This window comes from Neophocaena asiaeorientalis, unplaced genomic scaffold (genome assembly GCF_003031525.2).
Source record: "Neophocaena asiaeorientalis asiaeorientalis breed wild unplaced genomic scaffold, Neophocaena_asiaeorientalis_V1.1 scaffold217, whole genome shotgun sequence".
In the NCBI taxonomy this organism is placed as follows: Eukaryota; Metazoa; Chordata; class Mammalia; order Artiodactyla; family Phocoenidae; genus Neophocaena; species Neophocaena asiaeorientalis.
The window spans coordinates 4,428,607-4,451,670 of NW_020172293.1; the positions used below are offsets into that span (position 1 = coordinate 4,428,607).

Genomic DNA, 23,064 nt, shown 5'->3' on the forward strand with positions numbered 1-23,064 from the left:
GCAATTATGACTTATGATGTAACACAGCAGGCAATTCTAAACATAAAGAAGTGCCTTAAAAGTCTTCAATAAATTACCAATATTAAGATTTTGAAAGACAAAGAGATGAATAGGTAATGTTAAAAATAATAATGGAGTTTTGTAAAAATTGTATAAGTTGACTACCATATATTGGACATTTCTGACTTAGTTTTTTGTATTCCTAAGAACTATCTTGCCAAAAATTTGCTCTGAAGGTAATTAACTATCTTTCTAAATGGATTTTGAATCAAACATAAGAGTTCTACTTAAAATTTGCCTCTTCTTTTAATTCTAAGACAGTGGTTGTATGCCTTCTTTTACAGGGTAAATCTATCAAACAGAGATGCTTTTCTTTTTGAATTGCATACTGCTTTGCACTATTTAACACATGAAATGCTGGAAGTGGGGTACCTTAACACAGTGATCTTTATTCTACACTGAAAATTAATCAGTTCATGGACCTAGGAAAAGAAACCCAAGTTTCTCTTAAGAGGTTAATAAATGCTTTGCAATGTTAAAAAAAAAAAAGTAGGCCTTAATACCTAATCAGTTGCATTCAGAGGCTAGATTTAAGAGTGGATAGAGTACCTGCCAAGCTACTACTTCCAACTTTTATTTCTGAAGAAAGTGATCCTTGAGAGATGAGAAAGGTACTTAAGTTTTATTTGCCCTTGTATTTGTCTGTCATAAAATATCCTTTTCTAAATGGCTTTTGAGTTTGCACTTAAAAAGAGAAAAATGATGATTAAATTAAAAGAAACATAGTGCATTATATGTAAGCTTTCCCACAAAAGAGGGAAGCACAAAAAACTTGAGTAAATCCCAGAAACATAATATAAGCATGAGACTTATGGACAATGCTCAATTTAAATTTCATATATTGTCAAATGACAAGTGTCTATACCAGACTGTGAATACTTTAATTTTTAAAATCTCCTGCGGTCCTTTTTATCTGTTTCAGAACCGAAGCTGCAGTGTGATTTGTGAACTAGGCCTTATAGCTTGTTAACATTCTTTACTTCTTAATTTTGTGGAATATTCTAAAACCATCATAGACAGCCCTCTGAATTTGAATTTTTGACTTTAGCATCGATCTCCTTGTGTTTCAAAATCACAAAAAACAAGGAGATCACCATAACTAAAGATGTCAAGATTAAAGTTTGAGGTTAGCCATCGAGCTTTCTCTTTGGGAAAAGAGTTTAACCCTGAAGTAATTCGAAATCTGCATTTTAATGCAACTTTTCTAACTGAAGAATACAAGAAACTGGGTGGTTCCCCCCCGCCCCCCCCGTTTGAGAAAGACATGTTTTCCTTGTGGAAATCTGTAATCTGAAAAACTATTTATATAAAGGAGCAACTGTTGGAAATAACCTAAATGTTATTTCAAAATGTAAAGGCCGATTAATGTAGTAGTGGCGATAGAAGAGCCGAGTTACGAGGTCCAAGGCAGAGCGGCAGGTGGGCCTGCGCGTGCGTGGCTGGCGGAGCGAGTGGATTCCAGGACCCCGCCGCCCGCACGGGAAGATTTTCGAAGGCGCCAAGTTTGGGTGGCGCGTCTGATTTACTGCGGGGTCTGAGTTATCCGAGCACTCCGGGGGCCGGTGGCACGCACAGTGCTGTGTTGTTAGAGTTGACCACGAAAGGAGGACGCAGTGAGCCGGGGCGCACAGGACTGAAGACGTTTCTTTTCTAGGTGCAAAGCCAAGGAAGCGCTAACCGAAATGCCCCGGGACATTGCGGGGTTCGGTTACCACTGCGGTGATCCCAAGTCCACACCTTTTACGGGCTCCGCTGTACCGGCCTGTAGAAGCCCTGGCTTCCAGCCTCAAGCCACCACATCTCTGCACCGGGAAGGAAGGAGGGCCCTGGAGGCAGGAGGCGGCTGTGCTGGCTCGCCGCGCAGCACGGAGCGGAACCCGACGGCGGGTCTGGCCGCTGTGCCTCCTTGGCCGCGGCCGCCCTTGCACGGGTCCGCGCGGGGAGCTGGGCCGAGACCGGCCGCAGCCCCCGACGCACGGACTTCCTGCCCGGCGTCTCCCCACGACTCGTCCCTAGAGGCTCGGGGGCGGCGAGTGCCGCGTACCTAGCGGTGGGGTGCGGGCGCCGGGGAGCCGGGGGCTCCTCTAGCGCCGGCGAGGACGTCACTCTGAGCGAAAGACAATGTCAAGTGCAAGTGAAGAAAAAAAGGAGAGGAGTACGAAGTAAAGGTACCCAGGGCGCGTTGGACACTCTTACAACGGACACTCAGTCGACGGAAACCATCAGTTGAGGGTCGGGGGTGAGAAAACCGGATTTTCTGTTTCCTGAACCGCCTCCCATTGCTCCAGAATTTAACCCCGAAGGAGCTTCGAGGCACCGCCCGCACCGTAAATCCCTGGGACTCGCACCCCGCAGACCGGCGTCCCGTGCCGCCTCTCAGACGGGCGCCCCGAGGCTGGCGCTGGCCCGTCTTTCCCTCCGGGCCCGCCTGAGGTTCCCGGCCGAGCCCGACCTTGGCCGTTCTTCCGGCTGCGCCCGGGAGAGGCCTGGAGGCCTGGGCCCGGCGCCGCTTCGGGCAGCAGGGCTCCGGGTTGGCCGGGGACGCAGCCCGGGCGCGAGTGCGCGAACGGGGCCGCGCCACTCCCGCCGCCGGGCGCAGGTGGAGGTGCTCTGCGGGCTGCTCACCTCGGGGCCGAAGGCGGGCCGGGCCCCCAGTTACCCGGGAAAGGTCTATTTTCGGGCCTCCCTCCCCCGCCCAGGGTGCGCCCTCCCCTCCTCCCCTCGGGTAGAGTTTGTCTTTTTCGTTTTCTTTCTTCGACGCTTCTCGATTCCTCCATCCCTTTGCGGCACGCGCCCACCACCAACGCCGCGGGCGAATTGGAGGGCTGTGTGTGCCTGCCCCGGGGGTGTCGCCGCGGGCCCCGGGGCCGTCTCCCCTACGGGCCGGGGACCGAGTGGAGGGGGCCGCCGTGCCGCCAAGAGCAGCGCGGGCGGGAGATGCGCGGAACGTCCAGGACGGGGAGGGGGCCGCGCCAGCGCCCGGGCCCTGCGTCCCTCCCCATCTGTCGGACCAAAGCTGCTGAAGCTGCAGAATTGCGCTGGCGCCCGTCCACCGGCTGCAAACAAAACCAAACAAAACGCGGCGAAAGGAAAAGCGAAATGGCGCTGCTGAAAATGGAGCCTCGGCCTCTAGGACGTCTTTCTTTCCTCTGTCTCTTACTTCGTCTACTTTGTGTTTCTAGTCCTTCAACGCCCCCCTCCTCGGCTCTCCTCCCTGTAATCTCTACCCCATCGCCCCTTTGCTTTTCTGATTAACAACCTCCTTCCCCCGCTTTTCCTTCTTTCCTTTCCCCTCTCGGTTCCTCCTTCTCCATTTTGTGTCACAGGCGCTTCTCTTCTCAGTTGCCTTTCTGGGCTCGCGCTCCCCCGCCCGTCTCACTTGATGTTTTCTGCGTGCCGGGGAGCGGGGGTGGTAGGGACGGTGAGGCTAGGTAGCGAGTGGGTTTGGTAGAGACAGGTTTTATTTAGAACCCAAACAGCTCCTTTAATTAGTCGTGCGCTCACCCTGCGCCCTCGTCCCCCGCGGCTCTGCGCCCGGACTCGCGCGGCGCCGTCCCACCAGCCAGGCGTCACCGCCCAGGAGGCGGCTCAGGGCTTACGCAGAAGTGAATACCTTTTTATATATTTTAAGCTTAGAATATCGTTTTTGCAGTGATCGTGAGCGTGGCATACTTCGGATAGGTGGATCTCATTTTCCCAAGGGACTTCCAAAGACCATTTTAAGAGAAGCGTGCAGAGAAGACAGCAATATTAATCACTTTTTCTTGTTTTCTTTTGAGCAGAGGGAACCCCAAGCACTAAGATACTTATGTTTTTAAGGCCAGACCTTTTTGAAAATGACTTTTCCTTTTACACTCATAGTTGACTTTGATCCTTTAAAAAAAGAGGGTGAACTCTTTCAAAAGAGACCGATGCTTTTGAATACATAACACCCCCCAATTGTGGTTCTCGGATAGTTTCTCTAGACGCATTATGATTTTGAGGTTCAAGGTCTCTAAGCGCTCTTCAGTGAAACAGTGGGGAAATATGTTGCTACGTTAGAAGAGCAGAAGGTGATATTTCCTGATTGTGCTCTATCTTAGTAGTAGAGAGTGTCGGGGTTTGTTTTTGCTTTTTTTGGGGGGGGAGGCTAAGGGGGAGTTGGGCAGCATTTGCCTTGGTTCTGTTAAAGAACCAGCTGAAAGAAGCTATTTCAAGTGAAGAGCTTCAGTCAATACAAATCTTAAAGCAGTGACATCATTTTCTGACCTGAGTTCGTCTTTTAGTCATGGTAGAAAGGTTAGTCTCCGTACAATATTTGAAAATAAACTGATTTTGCTTCCCAGTATATTTATTACCAACTACACTTCACTTTATTCCCAAATCTTCTGGCCAGTTTCACCTCCTCTAGAGGTCTGTCAGAACCATATCCTCCAGAAGAAAATACAAGTGCTCCTCCCGTATGTGATTCTAATGCTCTTGGAATTATTTGAAAAGATTTCAAACTTTTACAAGGAGAATCTTTTAAAAAAAATGTCTCAGGTTAGTATTCTTTGAAAGAATCTTAGAATGGTTCTTTTTAAAAATTACCTTCCTTGGTTTTCATTTATTGCTTTGATTAAAGTTAGGTTATGTTCATATCTTACTTTCAGACTATTTCTTTATGAAAGAAAGGAGAAAGGAAGTAGGTCTTGCAAGAACTAAACCAATGGAACTAGGCCTTATTAAGAGTCTAAATCTGTGAATTGCTATCCTCATGATATGTTTATCAAATTGAGTTTTGCATGTGTTTTTCTCTGACTCAAATAGTTGACTTTATGTCTTTTAAAAATAGGTTTTAATCCAGGCTCCTGCTGCTTTGTTATGCTTTTCTCCTGGTAGATGAACAAATAAAATGAGTCTCACTGGAAGGGTAGGTAGATTTTCTTTTTTCCAGACAAGATTTCTAAAAATAGGCAAAGATAGAAAGTTATTATTACCCTTCATTTTAATTGGAATGATTCAGTACTTAATACCAAGTTAATACTATTAAGATGTTATTTCCTGCTCAAAGGAGATAAATTAAGGCACAACTCAGTTTATTTTAGATGGACAACTTTGTATATAAGCAAGTGGGGCTAGAAAAAAGTATCATATATTTAGATATCTAGATATATAGTACTAGTAATGTTCAAAGCCCATCGAGGCAGTGTATTGGGGAGAAGGGTATAAATCAGACATGGTATCTGATGTTGAAGAGTTTAGTTTGTAAGGAGGGATTAATTCCTTCTTTATTTTTTCTCATTTAAAAACAAACATTCATATGGACAAAAATTAAATTAGATCCCTTCCTTACTCTACACACAAATTAAATTTCAGATAGACCAAAAACCTAAATAAGAAAAACAAAACTTTAAAAATATTGGAAGGAAATACAGGAGAATATCTTTATGACCTTGGTGTAGGGAAGGATTTCTTAAAACATTAAAAGGCACAATCCATAGAGGAAAGGATAAATTGAATTGTGTTAAAATAAATCATATATGTATAACAAAAGACATCATAAAAGGACAAATGGAGACAATATTTCCAAGACATGAACTTGACAAAGGATTAATATTCAGAATGTGTAAATAGCATATAAAGAATTCAATAATTTCCACATGAATAATGTAAGTAAAGGATACAGATATACACATGTGAAGTAAAAGTGTAGTGCCATTACCAGGAAGGATATATATTGACTTCAAAAGTGATTTCCTTTTGGAGAAAAGGAAGGAGGGGAATAGGAAGGAATCCAAAGGGGGTATCAATTCTTTATAAAAAGATCAGAGCCACCTATGGCAGGATGTTAACCTTTTTGTTGTTTGTACTTTATCATAAGATTATTATAATTGGACTTCCCTGGTGGTGCAGCGGTTAAGAATCCGCCTGCTAATGCAGGGGACACGGGTTTGAGCCCTGGTCCGGGAAGATCCCACATGCCACGTAGCAACTAAGCCCGTGTGCCACAACTACTGAGCCTGCGCTCTAGAACCCGCGAGTCACAACTACTGAAGCCCGTGCACCTAGAGTCTGTGCTCCACAACAAGAGAAGCCACTGCAATGAGAGGCCTGCGCACAGCAATGAAGAGTAACCCCTGCTCGCTGCAACTAAAACAAAAAAAAAAGAAAGCCCGCGAGGAGCAACAAAGACCTAACGCAGACAAAAATAAGTAAGTAATAAATAAATGTATTTTAAAAAAGATTGTTATAATTTATTTAAAAATCTTTGGAACTTCCCTGGTGGTGCAGTGGTTAAGAATCTGCCTGCCAATGCAGGGGGCATGCGTTCGATCCCTGGTCTGGGAAGATCCCACATGCTGCAGAGCAACTAAGCCCGTGTGCCACAGCTACTGAAGTAGAGCCTGGGCTAGAGCCTGGGCTCCGCAACAAGAGAAGCCACTGCAGTGAGAAGCCCGCGCACCACAACGAGGAGTAGCCCCCGCTCGAGCAACTAGAGAAAGCCTGTGCGTAGCGCAGCAGCAAAGACCCAACACAGCCAAAAATAAATAAACAAATTTATTTAAAAAAAATCTCTAACATCAATTCCTAGTGCAAAAGACAAACAATGACACTTTTCTTTTTCTTAGTAATAATCTTTGTAGGATGGTGTTCACATATATGATGACAAAGTAAACACCATTCCTTAGTATTTTTCCTCTACTGTGTTTGTTATATGATGTTCACATCACAGAGATTTCCCTAGTTTGGTGTTTCTCTGTTGTAAGCTTATTTGTTTTCTGAGTACATTTAGTGAGAAGAGAGAAACATGTTTGAAACTATGAATAAGCATAAGAGCATTTATTCTTACATGATGTAATCATTAAAAATGCTTTTAAAAGGAAGTAAATTAAAAACCTTCCACACCATTATAGAAACACTTTTGAAAAATCAGTCTCAGGCCTGGCATGCAAGATGTTATTTTGGCACGTCTAATTTTTTTGGTGCAGATTGAGTATCAGGAATTGGTATTTTGGAAGTATATATGTGGTCTCATGTTCTCATTCTACATGGCAGGAGTTCATACAATGTATATTTCTACCATTGCTACTTTTCATTAACAGAAGTTTTGTTTGCTTGTAACTTTCCCAGGGACTATTCATATTATGGCAGCACTGAAATGATGTAATATTTCATTTGCTTTGAGACTTTATGTTTGTTAGTATTAGGCCAACAAGCATGGGGAAGCAACGTGGTTATTATTTCGCTTACTCATGTGTGAGCTGAGTGAGGGGCGTTCCCACGTTGTATGAACTCCTGCCATATGCATTGGTGGGCGATGCCAATACAATCATGTCAAATGGAAGTGCCATGAGATGCATTACTCTTTGGGCACATATGGATCCTGCTAATTATGCCAAAGTAACCTTCTGGAAGTTCTAAAACTTTACTCAGAAACCTTTTATGACTCCCTAATGCCAACAGAATTACAGTCCAAGTCTGTTCTCTGGCATTAGAGGCCCCTGTACCCTCATTACACTTGCATTTCCAGCCTCATTTCCAAAGACAACTGAAAACAACTGTCTTTTAGCTGCTAATCTGTATTATTTGTACTATGTTTACTAAAAAGAGGGGTCTATACTCACTTGTCTCTCTTTTCTTTCTTCCTGTATAAATTAGAATGTAATAGAAAACCCAGCTGAAACAGAAGGTTGTTTTTTTTTGTTGTTGTTTTTGTTTTTAACGTGACAAGAAGTCCGTAGGTAAAGAGTTGCTATTATTTTCTCAGGGGTTCAGTGATGTCACAGCTCTGAAATTCGCTTGACCTTTACCTCATGGTTGTAGAATGGCTGCTACACTTCAAGTATCACATCTTCACCATGGGTGCAAAGGTGGGAAGGCAGGCAGAAAGTTTATTCTTCATCAGCCTTAGCCTTGTAGAGGAGGTAAAATATTTTCCAAAAACACCCCACCAAAGGATTTCCTCTTACATCTCATCAGTCAGAATTTTGATATACTTTAGGAACTGGGCCCGTGTTTCCACATCAAAGGGAATCTTCTCGATGCCTAAAGAAAACTGAAGTTCTGTATAGCAAGGAGGAAATGCAGGAGTGGTTTTTACTTAGTAAGCACTGCCATGTCTCCTAGTTTGCACCTCAGCATGTGCAAACCAGTTTGTCCCTGTCACTCTCTGGAAACATCTTTAACTGCTATCATCAGTGACTTTTGGACTTTTCAGTCTAATGGACACTTTATTTTCTAACTTGCTTGAGCTTCTCGTGGGGCTCACCCACACCCTCTTTGAAATTTATTCATCAACTATCCATTCATCACTTACTATGTATCAGGCACTCTGCTAGGTGAGGAGAATACAGAACCAAATCAGGCATAGTCTTGGCCCTCCACAAGTTTATAGTCAAGCGGAGAAGACAGGTGAACAGGTAAGTGCAAAAATATTAGAGGTGCTGTGATAAAGTGAGATAAAGTGGGGCACAGAGAAAAGAGCAGTCATTTATATAACTCAGGTGTTAGGCCCCTTTTCAGGGAAGGAAGGGGTGGTACGGCCATTAACAAAGACAGTCTTACTGTTGCTTTGTTGGTTGCCTCTTTGCCTTCTGCCCTAGAAAAATACAGACCTCTATAGAAAAGGGGGAGAAGATGAGGACCACGGCACTGGTCCCTCCCCTTTCCTTGGCCTGACAAATACATGTGAAACTCTGAAGAATAGTCAACCAATTTTTTTTTTAACTTCAGATTATCCAACTCATACAGAATCCACCCAGTGTAGGGGTTGTGGAGTGACTTCCTTGGTTTGTTTACTTCATCTTGTGTTCTCTTAAGGGTATCCGGTCTCACCCCTAAACCCTGGGTAGACCATGTCTCTACTCTCTTAGAGCCAGAGTCTGACCACTCAGGATGGCAGAAAGGACATGTCTGGAGAGATGCAAGTTTGTCTGCTGGATTGAAGAGTAGGACTAGGGAAGAAGACAAGGCGTGATGAGAGAGATGAAGCTGGAGAGGTGGGTACCAGTTTATGTCATGCTAGAGGGTTTGAAGACATTTGGTAGGTCATAGGTACCCAAACTTTCTCAGTTCACTGCACCCTTAGTGTCTCTCTAATTTTTTCATGATGCCCTAGGCCAAGAGACATAACAGTTCCATTCATTGAGTAGTTCGTTCCAAATGCCATAATAGTGGTAGTGTGTGTGGTGTCTGATAGATGTTTCTGCGTTTCCCTCAAAAAAATTAAATAGCCTACAGCAAACCTGAGTTCACTGCGGTGCCCAAGGGTGACTTGTGCATAGTGTGGGAACCATGGTATAGGTTATTGAAACTTTTTCATTTAGTAAATTAAATATTCAGTTTTGTGTTTTCAAAAGATCACTCTTTCAGTGAATTGGAGGCTTGTATGGAGTAAAGGCACGATGGGAGGTAGGGAGTTAATGGCATCAGTTTACGGAAGCAGTGATTAGGCTGTAACGTGCGGCACACTAGTGAGAATGCTGTTGGATCTAAGATACCTTGTGGAGGTAGAATGGATCGGATTACCTTATCAATCGGTTTGGGGAGAGGGAAAGGGATAGGATGATTCCTAGATTGCAGGTTGGGTTAAAGGGTACATGATAATAGAAATGTAAGAAAAACATGTCTTGGGAGAAAGAGTTCCTTTTCTTGGCATGTTGAATTTGAGAGGTTTCTTAAGGACAAGATGGATATATGGTGTTGGACCTCAGGAGCAGATCTGGAAGAGAAATGTAAATTGATAAGTTATTTATATAGAGATTGGGGTTGGCACCATGAGATTAGGGAGGAAGCATGCCAGAGTTTAGACAGTCAACGGAGGAAGAGGCTCCTGCAAAGGGGATAGGACCAGGAGAGGGGTCACGAAGCTTGTACAAGGCAGTGTGTTTGGATGAAGCCAGGACTCTACTCTTACCATTCTGTTCTATGGACGTCTGGGTCTAACTGTTTCCTGTGGTGGGATCCCCTGGGTAGAGCTTCATAGGGTCAGCATCACAAAGAACTCTGACTGATCTTCGTGCTGCAGTGGAGACGGTGGAGTTGGGAGGGTGAGGGGCTCGGGAGAGGTGAATGGCACACGTCCAAGGAGGGTTCTCTGCAGCACCAACTCAGCCTTATGTCCAGGAGCCGCCCATTCTGGGCCCCCAGGACGGGAGCACCATTTTTATGCCCACATTTTAAGAAAAAATAAGGTAATGGTCTGTTTACAGTATCAAATACAATACAGTGATAAAGTAAGAAGGAGTGGTGAAAGTCCATGGAGTCTGACAATTTGGAGGGTCTTGGTGACTTATTGAAATACTTTTCTGCAGTAGAGGGAGGCAGAAACCCAAGGAGCTCAGGGAACAGCAAGGGAGGCGGTCATGTAAACAGATAATAACAATGTAATGTGATAAGATACAAGGTTTCCTATCAGGTAGGGTAGCTTTCTCCTGCCTCTATCATTCACTAACCACTTCTTATCAGTGCCTGTCACTGGCAGGCTGATCTCTGAGGGGTCTGAAACATCTGTTCCCTGGGTTCCGTTCTAGTTCCTCTCTTCTCTGCTTGCTCTTCCCCAGCAATTTCCTCCCATCTTAGGACTTAAACCAGCACCACCAGACACTTGATTTCTCAATCTATATCTCTAATTCCCTGACTTTCTGACCTTGAGTTCTGCATTTCCAGAAACGTGCATGGGACTGGGCATGTGCAAGGTTTTCAGTCACTGTGTACTGATTTAAAATTTGATCCTAAATAAACTGATAATACAGAGGTAGATTTAGATATCAAGCCACTGCATTTTACAGAGTGAGTAGGTGAGGAAATGTTTCCTGCCAGATTTGTCATCAAATTTCAGTAATTAACCGGAAACCAGGTGACAGTTCCAACATGGGAGTTGGGTTAGACCCTGCTAGTCACAGTGAACAGCAGATTAGAATACACAGATTTGCAAATCAGAATGCAGGTTCCACTGCTAACTTTGGGCAATTTTGCTAATTCTCTGTGCCTTCATTTCTACACTAGTAAACAATTCAAAGGCACAGTTATGTTTCCTGTTTTTATTTATTTTAATTGAGATATAATTTGCATACCATAAAATTCACTCCTTTAAAGTGTACAATTAAGGGTATTTACAGAGTGTGCAACCATCATCACTATCTAATCCCAGAATATTTTAATCATTCCTCAAAGAAATCCCATGCCCATTAGCAGTCATCCTCCAATCCCCCATTCTCCAGTCCTTGGCTTCTGCTTTCTCTGTAGATTTGCTTATTCTGGACATTTCATACAAATGGAACCATATAATATGTGGTCTTTGAGTCTGGCTTCTTTACCTTTGCATGAAAAAACAAATCAAAACGAAACAAAAAACAAAAAACAGCATGAAGTTTTCAAGGTTCATTCATCTCATAGCATGTGTCAATACTTTATTCCTTTTTATGGTTAAATCATATTCCATGAATTGGACATAGCACATTTTGCTTGTCAAATCATCAGTTAATGGATTAGGTTGTTTCCATCTTGAGCTATTGTGAATAATGCTGCTGTGAACATTATTGTATGAGTTTTTGTGTGGCCCTATGTTTTCAACTGCTTAGGAGTAAAATTGCTGGGTCACATGGTGACTCTATGTTTAACATTCTGTTTGTTTTTTGCGGTACGCGGGCCTCTCACTGTTGTGGCCTCTCCCGTTGCGGAGCACAGGCTCTGGATGCGCAGGCTCAGCAGCCATGGCTCACAGGCCCCGCCGCTCCGCGGCATGTGGGATCTTCCCAGACCAGGGCATGAACCCGTGTCCCCTGCATTGGCAGGTGGACTCTCAACCACTGCGCCACCAGGGAAGCCCTATGTTTAACATTTTGAGGACCCATCAAACTGTTTTCCAAAGTAGCAGTATCACTCTACGTTCTCACCAGCAATGTAGAAGTGTTCCAGTTTCTGCACCTCCTGGTCGACACTTGTTATTGTCCATCTTTTTTTATTATTGCATCCTTGCAGATGTGAAGTGATATCTCATTGTGCTTTGATTTACATTTCCCTAATGACTAATGATATTGAGCAGTTTTTCATGTGTCTGTTGGCCATTTGTGTATCTTCTTCCAAGGTATGTCTACAAATCCTTTGCCCATTTTTAAATTGGGTTATTTTTCTTTTCATTATTGCAGTGTAAGAGTTTTTATATTGATATATTCTGGATGTTAGACTCTTATCTGGTATATAATTTGCAAATATTTTCTCTCATTCTGTGGGGTTTTTTCCCCCTCATTTTCTTGACAGGGAACTTTAAAGCACAAAAGTTTTCAATTTTGATGACATCCAATTTATCTATTTTTTTCTTTTTTTACTTGTGCTTGTATTTTTTTTTTAAAGAAATTGTTGCCCAATCCAAGGTCATGAAAATTAAGGCCTACGGTTTTTTCTAGTAGTTTTATGATTTTAGTTCTTACATTTAGGTCTTTGATCCATTTTGAGTTAATTTTTGTATATGGCGTGAGTTAGGGATCCAACTTCATTCTTTTGCGTGTGGATACGTTGTTGTCCCAGAACCATTTGTTGAAGACTGTTCTTTCCCTGTTGAATTGCCTTGGCACACTTGTTGAGAATCAGTTGGTTACAGGTATCTGGGCTTTCAATTCTATTCCATGATCTCTATGTCTATCCTCATGCCAGTACTGCAACTGCAATTCCAGAACTGTATAGTGAATTACATTGAAGACAATCTTATTCTCAAATTACTTGATAATTCAAGAGATTTGTCAGTTTGGATTTTCTTTCATACCTTAATGAAAAAGAAGCCTTTGCATCAAAGTCTCCCATCTAAAATAACTAAATTATATGCATAAATCTAAATTTAAATGCTCACCTGCGTGAACCTTTTATATAATTCTACTTTTACGTTGATGATATGGGCTTTGGCAATTTCTCTGTGTATTCTATGAAGCAGTTAAAAAGTCAGTTATGAACTGAGACCTTCAATTTCTTATTGTTAGAATGCTTAATGTTAATTTAAAACCTAGTGTACAACTTCAAGCAAAAGCCTTCAAATTATTAATTTTAAAGAAATATGTATTTGTTATGCCTTGTGAACTTAGACAAACGATTTTAAATGTCTCTATTCTAAATGTAAGAATTCTCAGAAATGAAAAATCTCTCACTCAGGCAATAGAATCTGTTGATTCAATTTTAGTCTTTCTATTTCTGTGACTGGCAATCTTTTTTTTTTTTTTTGCGGTACGCCGTCATCTCACTGTTGTGGCCTCTCCCGCTGCGGAGCACAGGCTCCGGACGTGCAGGCTCAGCGGCCATGGCTCACGGGCCCAGCCGCTGCGCGGCATATGGGATCTTCCTGGACCGGGGCACGAACCCGTGTCCCCTGCATCGGCAGGCAGACTCTCAACCACTGTGCCACCAGGGAAGCCTACTGGCAATCTTAATAGGAAAAAAAAGTTTAAAAAACATTCCCTAGGTAAAAAAAATATGGTAGTAAGGTGAAGCTCACATGATGGGGAAAGAATTCTCTTGAACTGCTGTAGACAGTTGTATTTGGTTCTTTAGCTCATAAAGAAAGTTGGATTTTTTCCCTCTAAGTAAACAGATCACAAACTCTTTCCTGGTCTTGACAAAGGGGAACCCTTGGCACAATGTTTCTGTTGAGATCCCTTGTTAAATTGTGCATAGATGCCCTATTATCTCTGAAAGGATTTTTGTGATTGTTTAGACAGTGCTAAATCTTTGAAAAATCTCTGCTCCCTATGTTTTATTGGTCATGCTTAAGAACCGTGTGATGGTGAATTTTATGTGTCAACTTGACTGGGCGAAAGGATGCCCAAAATGCTGGTAAAACATTATTTCTGGATGTGTCTGTGAGGGTGTTTCTAGAGGAGATTAGCATTTGAATCAGTAGACTGAGTAAAGAAGATCCCCCTCACCAGTGTGGGTGGGCATCATCCAATCCATTGGGGGCCTGACTAAAGCAAAAGGCAGAGGAAGGACCTTTCTCTTTGAACTGGGACATCCTTCTTCTTCCGCCCTCAGACTTTGGTGCTCCTTTTCTTGGGCAGGACTGGGACTTACATCATTGGTTCCCCTGGTTCTCAGCCCTTTGGGCATGGACTGGGCCTCCAGCTTCTAGATGGCAGATCGTGGTTCTTCTTAGCTTCCATAACCTCAGGAGGCAACACTTCAGAATAAATCTCTTTCTGTATATGTATATATGTCCTATTGGTTCTGTTTCTCTGAAGAGCCCCAACTAATACAAACTGTTTTGTGGCAGCCAGTCCAGGACAAGAGGCACACTTGTCCAAACTCTGATAAACCCCAGCAGCTCCATGTGAGTCTTAGTTTAGTTTCAGAAATTCAGATGTATCTGTTCACCAAGAGGTTAAGAGGTGAGGAAGACTTGATTCTTCATAACCAAGTGATAAAGGATTTTATTTTATTTATTTTTTGCGGTACGCAGGCCTCTCACTCTTGTGGCCTCTCCCGTTGTGGAGCACAGGCTCCGGACAAGCAGGCTCAGCAGCCATGGCTCACGGGCCCAGCCGCTTCACGGCATGTGGGACCTTCCCGGACCGGGGCACGAACCCGCGTCCCCTGCATCGGCAGACAGACTCTCAACCACTGCGCCACCAGGGAAGCCCAAGGATTTTATTTTTGAACCACAAAACTCAATGACCATTCACTGAGGGCTTCATCCCATCCAAAAATCATAGGCAACGGTTGTTCCACTTTCTGGTGGCTATTTCTCAGGAGATCAAGTGTCAGGTCATAGTGATTCAGTGAACATATAACTGAAACAAACAAAGAAGAGGTACAGTTAGGGGACTTTAAAATAAAATTTAAATTAATATTTCAAGAATATTCCTGTTTAAATAGTTGAGACTCTACATATGATGTTGAGGAATCCTGAGAAGTTCTGTTTCTGCCAAACTCATGATCGACATCACTCATCTCTCTGTGCTTCTTCTAGCCTCATTTTTTTTTCATTTTACCATTATTTCAGATTGATGTTACAGTATCCAGTATGCTAAATGTGTTAGAGGGAGCAAAAGCACCTAACCTGAATCTAGTCATCAGGAAACACCAGACAACCTGACATTTAAGGACATTTTGCAACATAACTGGCCTGTACTCTGCTGAAATGTCCAAGTTATGGTATGTAAGAGACAGAAAGAGACACAGACTCAGGAACTGTTACAGATTAAAGAAAACTGAAAGACAGGACAATGACATGCAGATTACGATCTTAAATTTTCTTTTGCAATAAAGGACCTTATTGGAACAACTGGTGAAATTGGAATAAGATCTACAGATTAAGTTCTAACCCTAATAGTGCCGTATCAATGTTAAGGTCCTAATTTTGATCATTGTTCTGTGGTTATGTAATAGAATTCCTTAACTTTAGGAAACACACTAAAGTATTTAGGGGCTATTACATCTGCAATTTACTCTTAAACAGATCAGAAAAAATTAAATATTGAGAGAAAGAAAGAGAAAAGGATAAAGTCAGTGTAGTAATATACTAACATTTGGGAAATTTGGTTGAATTCTTTGTACTATTCTTGCAACTTTTAGGTCTGAAATCATGTTTAAAAAAGCTTTAAACTAGTGGAAGATTTTTAAAGTCTCCAAATTATTTTTAAAAATGTCTATTGTACAGTACTCAAGAATTACTGTGCACTAAAAAAAAAAAAAAAAAAGAGGCAGGATAGACTGGCAGTTAAGTGAGTTGTCTGGAAAAGGATGCCTGGATTTGAGCTCTCTCTGTCACTTACTAGCTGTGTGATTTTGGGTAAGTTACCTAACTTCTTAGTTTCTCTACCTGTAAAACAGGGATGATAATAATGGAACCTACTTCACAAGGTTGTTATAAAATTTGAATGAGTAAATATTTGCAAAGGCCTTGGAACAGTGCCTGAAACAAAGTCTTATATATGTGTTTGTTAAATGAATAAGTCTAGAAAAGCACTTCAGCCTTAACGGTACCAAAATCACCTTTAGAAATAGCAGTATTTTAAACTTTAAAAAAATGGTAAAGTTTTTCTAGAGACAGTCGATTTGGATTCTTATTAGTCTCTTCTTTGATCAGCTTGGGATTCCTGTTGCTTCCTTTGATAATCTCTAGTACTAATTTTTTAGTCAGCTTCATATTAGGAACCTGTAAACTCCACTAATATTTTAGAACAAATATTGAATATAGATAGCTCTTTCACTATTATTTCAATTATGCAGTACATTTATTTAGCATGACTAAGTCAAGTGCTGTGGGAGGTATAAAGATGGATAACATTTCTGACCTCAAGGAGTATATAGGTTAGAACGGAGATTAAATAGGTGCAAACATGGCCACAATATAATGTGAGGTTTGGCCAAGGAAAAAGTGCTAGATGGTTTACAAGAGGGAAAGATTTTATCTAGTTGGAGGGATCAAGAAAGGTTTCATAGGATGAGGCCACTATATGAGCTTGAAGGAGAAGTAAGGCTTTAATAGGCAAGATGAGGAACGAAGGATATTCTAAGTACAGGGATGAGTGGAAACAAAAAAAGGTACAGCAACAAGGAACAGCAGGTGGTACCTTGGGCAAGTTATTTAAAGTTTAAATAGGCTTGGGGTTTAAATTTTAAACCATTATAAGCCTTAGTTTCTTTATCCATAGAATGGGTATAACAATAGTATCCATCTTACAGAATAGATGAAAGATAAATATAATGCATGTATCTGACAGTAAATGCTCATTAAATGTTATTATTTTTGGTACACATTTATTGGAGCTTACGTTTTATGTAGGGAAATTGGAACATGGAATGTATTGGATTAATATTAAGTAGTGAAGGGACTTCCTTGGTGGTACAGTGGTTAAGAATCCGCCTGCCAATGCAGGGGACACGGGTTCGAGCCTTGGTCCGGGAAGATCCCACATGCTGCAGAGCAAATAAACCCGTGCACCACAACTACTGAGCCTGAGCTCTAGAGCCCACCAGCTACAAATACTGAGCCCGCATGCCACAACTAATGAAGCCTGCACACCTAGAGTCCGTGCTGTGCAACGAGAAGCCAGTGCACTGCAACGAAGAGTAGCCCCCGCTCGCCGCAACCAGAGAAAGCCCCTGCGCAGCAACGAAGACCCAGCGCAGCCAAAAATAAATAAATAAAAATTTAAAAAAGTATTTAGTGGAAAGGAGGAGACAAAGTCAAAGTTTAGAGATGTTGCAAAGGTAGAATCTATGACTTTGTGACTGACCCAATATAAGAAAAGCCTTTATCTTTTTAAATTTTTATTTATTTATTTATTTTTATTTTTGGTTGCGCTGGGTCTTCGTTGCTGCGCAGGGGCTTCCTCTGGTTGCGGCGAGCGGGGGCTACTCTTAGTTGCAGTGCACTGGCTTCTCGTTGCACAGCACGGACTCTAGGTGTGCAGGCTTCATTAGTTGTGGCATGCGGGCTCAGTATTTGTAGCTGGTGGGCTCTAGAGCTCAGGCTCAGTAGTAGTTGTGGCGCATGGGTTTATTTGCTCTGCAGCATGTGGGATCTTCCCGGACCAAGGCTCGAACCCATTTCCCCTGCGATGTTGTCAGGATTTCAACTTGGGCTGCTGGAAGAGTGATAGTGTCCTTAAAGGGCCACAGGGAAAAGATAACTTTTACTCTACATCATAAACACAGGGCACTGGGCTAGTGCTTTATTCGTGATCTCTCATATTTGAAGAACATCCTTTGGTGGGATCATACTTTATACAAGAGCACTTGTTATTTACAATGTTCTAGGATGAATCATGTTGTAACACTACCAAACCTTTCAAATATGGATTTACTTGAGCTTGCTTTATTTTTTTAATAAAAAATTACCTAAGGTAACGTTTATATGCCTTCAAAAATTTTAACGATGCTATGGTTAACTATTCATTGAGTGAACAGTTCATTGACTACCAGCTCTTTACCAGGTACTATCTCCTCAGTGATTTGGTTGACTTTAATTCAAGGTTTCCTATCCATTTACAGGAAGTAGCTGCAAGGAGGAGGCTATTCCCAGGGCTTTGGTCTGTACGCATTCCCCATACCTGAAATTTTATTGGAACTGTGGAAATGGGGCAGTGGTTTTACTTTTCACTCTGCCTTCAGTGGGACTCCCTGGAAGAAGTGCTCTGCCAGTGACTGGTGTTTCTCCTGAATAAAGCATCTTGGCCTTAGTGACCGCAGGTTTGGATCCTCTGGTTTCATCTAAATTATACCTCTGATTGATTTAAGATGTTATTTTTCTTTCATTTATTTTAAACAGAACGACTGATCTTTGAAAAATTTAGATAGCATCTGTACGACAATTTGGAAGCGAAAGAAATATAATGTGTTATTTTCCAATAGGGTCTATGACTAAGGCGGGGCAGCTATTGTTAATTCTACGGTCTCTGAGTTCGAATGGAATCTCCCTTTGGCGTCTGCGCCTCTCACTGTTGTGGCCTCTCCCGTTGCGGAGCACAGGCTCAGCGGCCGTGGCTCACGGGCTCAGCCGCTCCGCGGCACGTGGGATCCTCCCGAACCGGGGCACGAACCTGCGTCCTCTGCATCGGCAGGCGGACTCCCAACCACTGCGCCACCAGGGAAGCCCTGTTAATTTCTAATGGGTGAGTTCAGAAAGGCAGGACTGGGAATTTGTCAGTGCATTCACTGTATAGACGGGATAGCAAAAAACTTGCCTCCAACTGCTCCTGTGAACACGAACACATCATGGAAAATAAAAGGCTGTGGCTACCTCGTGGATGGTGGTGTGGTCAAGAGGCAGACTGAGAGGTAGAACCCATGAAAGTTTCTGAGATACCCATAGGGTCTTCCTGGAGCAGTTTTCCCATGCTACTGAAGAAAGTGGAAATCTGTGCTGCTCCCAGACCCTCCACTCCCCACCATTTCTAGCTGGATCAAGGATTCTATTGGTCTGGACACAGTTGAAATCATCGATATTGTTAGCAAATCATACTTTTTCACTACGGAGATAAGCAATGATTAATATTTTCATTCTGGATTATTTGGTAAAACCATCGAAAATGATTTCTACCTCCAAAAGAGAGGTTCATGAAGAAAAAAACCTATAATTTTTAATAATTTTGATTGAACCCATTAGAATAGAATATCAGTATATTATTTCTGCCTTAGTTTGCCTTTTCTCATATACCATGTCTGTTTAATTAAAAATAAAATGGAGATTACTGTCTGAATAATTTCACAAAATTTCCCAGCTGACACAATTTTTAAAATGATGGGAATAAAGATATGATATTCTAATATACCTGTCTCAATTTTCTTATTTTATGTGTAGACCCAATTTAATGGTCAACTATGGGAGAAGTATGCTCTATGGATACTGCTCTGTGTCATGCTGCTACTGGCCTGCTAAATTGATAACTGACCCTTAGTCAACAATTTTAAATGAGATGATACTTTTAGTGAGTAGGAAATATCATTTAAGCTTGAGCCTGGTTGGAAGGATTTGACTCCCCTTTACTATACATCAGTTTTAAAATGTGACTTCAGTTAGTTTTGAAAATTGGTCTCATAGTTCTTCTCTTGCTCTTAGAGACTCCTGGTTCAGCATTCTCTCTCTTTTTAAAATTAATTAATATTGGCTGCACCAGGTCTTAGCTGCGACATGTGGGATCTTTAGTTGCAGCATGTGGACTCTTAGTTGCGGCATGCACACAGGATCTAGCTCCCCGACCAGGGATTGAGCCTGGGTCCCCTGCATTGGGAGCGCGGAATCTTACCCCCTGGACCACCAGGGAAGTCCCCAGCATGCTCTTTTAACTGATTTCCTGGTGCCACAATCTTCCATTTATTGAGATGATTTCTCTAACTCATTGATTTCTTTTTACATTCTAACTGGATTTTTCATTTTTAACAACTCAATCCTTTTGAAATACAGGAATTGAAAAGAATTAAGGTCATGCACACTTGTGTTAATGGAAATCCTGTGAGTTGCCTCTTCTGTTGGTTTGAAGCTGGAGGCACATCTTCTGATAGCCTTGGATTCATGCTTCCAGGAAGGTCTATAAATCAGTGTAGTCCATCTTGCCTTGGATGTCAAGACAGGTGGATCCCATTTGCAAGATGTTCTTCTCTCTTTTTTTCCTCTCTAAGAAGGAAATAAAATGTACAGGCCCATTAATCTGCAGAGGTCAGCTTCTTTGATAGGGCACATTCTTGGAAAATTTAAAGTTGCAGTTCATTGTGTATGATATACAAAAAGGGGGCAAGATGCCCAGTCCTTTTCACTTTTAGCAATTATAAAGACCTGAGTATTAATGAAGCTTTAAGAATCATTTGTTGTGGGTTACCCTGAAATTTCAGGAAAAATGATGTATGTTTCTAAAGTTAATCCAGGGCTTCCCTGGTGATGTGGTGGTTAAGAATTCACCTGCCAATGCAGGGGACACGGATTCTATCCCTGCTCCGGGAAGATCCCACATGCTGGCGGGGCAACTAAGCTTGTGCACCACAACTACTGAGTCTGTGCTCTAGAGCCCGCGAGGCACAACTACTGAAGCCCGTGCGCCTAGAGCCCGTGCTCCGCAACAAAGAGAAGCCACCACAGTGAGAAGCCTGGGCACCACAATGAAGAGAAGTCCCTGCTCCCTGCAACTAGAGAAAGCCCACAACGAAGACCCAATGCAGCCAAAAATAAATAAATAATAAAGTTAATGCAGTGGGCTTAATTTGTCTTTAAAAATTGGGCATAGATATTAAGGCCTAAAATGAGACAATCACAAAGATTTAGATGACAACACATGCTTTTATTTTTGTAAATGGGCATTTTGCATAAAAGCTGCATTTGATATACGTAATTGGAGTGAAATGTTGATATTCCATTCAATATGTTTAATATTTATATGTTCTTTTGAAGTATTTACAAATGGAGAGACCAAAAGGCAAAGCTAATGAACCATGGACAGAACAATTTATTTTCTTAAGAATATTAACAACTACAGAACCAGGCTGAATTTTAAACAAACAATGATCCTCACATAGAAAAAAATTTTAGCATACAATGAGCTAATTATTTCTTTCTGAATTATTTTTTTCTCATCAGCTGTTTCTCAACATCTCTCTTTTTTAGAAGTTAAAATGTTAGTATGATGACTGAAGTGAGGAAAAGAGATTGGAGCTTAAGATAGTCACATGAGTAGAACTGTTCCTAATATTCTAAGCGGCAGAGTAAATATTGAATGAAGGGGTGGTGAGGTACTAGTTGCAGTCTGTTCTACCTGAATAGTCACAAGCACAGTAGCAGAGGAGAGAATACTCTTTTGGTATTCAGAGAAGAAAAACCAGTGCCTAATAGTTTTAGCTCACATTAACAGGTACATAAAACATTAAGAATGAACGTAGCATCATATAACGAAATCAGACTCATTATATATTCTTTATAAGTGCTTCCTAGATTTTTTTTTCAAATTTAAAATTTTTAAGTGCACTTCTAAAAGTTTTTTGAGACCAGAGTGGTACAGCTTGGTATGAATTCACAGCTGTTTGATATCTCAGCGCTTTCAAGGAACTCCACTAATTGGTTCCAAAGCCAATTTAAGTTGTCTTAACAAGCAACAGGAACTCAAAATGTTGACTGGACTAAGGCAGGTCGCATACAACTTCTATAAATCATGATACGAATTCTTTCTCAAGGGATTCTGGACAGAGCAATTTAGTAACTTAAAAGTTTAAGTACAGAGTTGTCAAGTGGAAACTAGCAGTTCTCTGAGGCGGGAATAGGAGAAAAAAGTTCCTGGAGTTTTGAAGAGTACCTCAAAAGGCATCAGTAACTATTCACACAAAGGGTAAGATTTTCATGTAGGGTATTTACAGGGATGTAACGTTTGCCAGAGGTGTTTCTGTGTTAGGGATTTTCAGGCGTTAGTCATAAATCATACTTCTTTTCTTCTCTAACTTCTCTTTCCTCAAATTGGGTTATATATATCCCATGAAATGTACGTTTTAAGTGGCATGGCTCAAATGTGGGTGTACAGGCTAATTCCAAGGAAAAAACAAGAGCGGATTTAGCAATGAACTACAGCGTACAGGGATGAAAGAATGTGACTGTAGCTTTTCCCCCAATGTCCTTTACAAGTAACAAAATGTTAGTGAGAAGTAATTGTACTATAGGTTAGTACACAACAAATAGGAAGTGCATATATGTATTTAATAATACCTGAAAATAAAAATAAACAAGGCAAATACAATTCAGATGACCTTGGGAATGCTACGCAAGTAAATTATGAAGATGAGTGAGCAAAGTACTGGACAAAGAGTTTGAAATAGAAGGAAAGTTTCTCAACTCACAAGATTAAAGATTAAAATTTTTATTTCCCTATAAAACAAACATAATGAATAGTTATCTCCCTGAAACAAAACGTTCCAAATGGGAGGGGTGGGGAGGTGGGGGGGAACAGCAGTATTTTAATACACGTTGCAATCTGAAATTCTGCTTGATCTTGCTGTATTTTATAGTTTTCCAATATGCTTTAAAGGTGGAAAATAGAGTTAAAGGGTTAGAAATGTTAAGTGGAAAGATCTGATTTTAATGATAGGCATCAGGGAGAAGAAAAGAAACGAACAGTCACACGCTATCTTTATTATTCTTCATAAAGGTTATGGCTGGAGAACGCTGCCACATCAGGGTCTCTGTGGCGCAATCGGTTAGCGCGTTCGGCTGTTAACCGAAAGGTTGGTGGTTCGAGCCCACCCAGGGACGCTCACCCCTTTTACAGGCGGGTGCCCGGTAGTTTTGCATAAATCATGGAGTTGAGGCCTCCGGGCAACGCAGGCGTGGATTTCGAGGGTCCGGAGAAGAGAAACCGCGGATCTCACTTTGCGGTCCGGCAGTGGGTGGCTCTCCAGCTTCCGGGCGCGCTGAGGCCCCTCCTCCAACCCCGGCGGCCGGGTGGGCGCTTCCTGCCGCCCCGAACAGGCGTGTGGGTCCAGCTCCTTAAGGCCCCCGCATCCTTTCTCTTCTACTCCCTGGGTTCCTAAACTCCGGCCCTCTTCCCCCTCGCTCTTTCCCGAAACCCCCGTCCCACAGCT

The 23,064-nt window shown here is 42.0% G+C and overlaps 2 long non-coding RNA genes and 1 other non-coding gene across 3 annotated transcripts; all 3 read left to right on the forward strand.

Moving 5' to 3' along the window:
• Positions 1-2,773: 2,773 nt before the first annotated feature.
• Positions 2,774-5,932, forward strand: LOC112413797 (uncharacterized). Its single transcript, XR_003006034.1, has 3 exons — positions 2,774-4,581; positions 4,874-4,951; positions 5,903-5,932. It is a non-coding gene; the product is annotated as an uncharacterized LOC112413797 (long non-coding RNA).
• Positions 5,933-6,194: 262 nt separating this feature from the next.
• On the forward strand, positions 6,195-19,249 carry LOC112413862 (uncharacterized). Its single transcript, XR_003006049.1, has 4 exons — positions 6,195-6,233; positions 8,842-9,020; positions 18,004-18,201; positions 18,364-19,249. It is a non-coding gene; the product is annotated as an uncharacterized LOC112413862 (long non-coding RNA).
• Positions 19,250-22,661: 3,412 nt separating this feature from the next.
• On the forward strand, positions 22,662-22,735 carry TRNAN-GUU (transfer RNA asparagine (anticodon GUU)). Its single transcript has one exon. It is a non-coding gene; the product is annotated as a tRNA-Asn (tRNA).
• Positions 22,736-23,064: the final 329 nt, after the last annotated feature.